Source organism: Echinococcus granulosus (assembly GCF_000524195.1).
Source record: "Echinococcus granulosus chromosome Unknown EG_S00012, whole genome shotgun sequence".
Lineage (NCBI taxonomy): Eukaryota > Metazoa > Platyhelminthes > Cestoda > Cyclophyllidea > Taeniidae > Echinococcus > Echinococcus granulosus.
In genome coordinates, this window is record NW_020170392.1 from 1,058,134 (window position 1) to 1,059,174 (window position 1,041).

The 1,041-nt window shown below is 45.5% G+C and overlaps 1 protein-coding gene across 1 annotated transcript in view; it reads left to right on the forward strand.

The window, feature by feature from the left end:
- The window catches only part of EGR_02667 (Putative acid phosphatase 5), a gene marked incomplete at both ends in the record, with an annotated part of 3,172 nt that overhangs the window by 854 nt on the left and 1,277 nt on the right, over positions 1 to 1,041 (forward strand). The window lies entirely within an intron of this gene.

The window sequence follows — 1,041 nt, forward strand, 5'->3', positions numbered from 1 at the left end:
AACAAGGCACGTAGTTTTGATGAGTGACAGGTAATTGCGTAGGATCTCAAGCACGTTTTTTTTGTATATCAAGGCCCAGGCAAGGAAATGCACTGAATTCAGCGCACTTCAGGCCGTATTCGCTGCAGTGGTTACAATACAGGTCATTGCTTGCTTTGGTAGGACAGCCTTATTTCCTTGTACACTTCTCATTTTGACTTTCGATCACTGCCAACCTGGCTGTGTCACAAATGTCACAAACACGATTCATGACGTGCCCAGTGTCGCTTCTTACCACTTGTGTCGAAACGCACCTTCGAGCTTAAGATTGTGAACCGATCGCACCAGAAAGGGTAGTGGCCAGAGCAAATGCAATTAAAGGTGCAAAGCAATCACAATTCTCCTTTGCATTTGACAAGAAATAAAGTTGGCAGAGGTTGTCACCTTGGCAAATGTAAATGTGACAGTTAGGCAAATTCATGTTCCCTGGTAGTAGCACACATATTTGACACCCTGGTCTGTCTGCTTGAATTCACATTGCTGCCAGAGCAGGTGACGTTCCTTGTATCAGGTTGTGGCGATTGGCTGCTCCAACTCGTGTCGTAAACAGAGCGGTTGGAATGAAAACAAAAAAGTGAGGAGAAAGTGTTCGTGAAATGGGAATGATTGCATTTGCCAGCTGTCAAGTAGCGGTTGAGCCAGTGAGCAAACTTGGCGACAATGGGTGTCACACTGAATAACAGATGTGGACTGTGGCGGAGAGTTTACCTTTGAGACTGACCTTGGTGGCGAAAATGTTGAGCATGAAGCTGTGTAGTGCACCGAGTCATTTCTGGAGACGAAGGCAGACATAATACTCGAGTAAAATGTGCATTGTCGATGTAGGGAAGAGCTGGGAGCTACTTGCATGGACCGCAGGCCATGCCAGTGAACGGGAGTAAAAGAGATTCTTTTAAACAACTATCAAAGAACGAAGGTAGTAGCATTCGTACATCCTCGTATGGCTTGGTAGTCTCTTCAAGAAAGTGTAAGTCTGTCAGGAGGTTGAAGAACACATCTCTT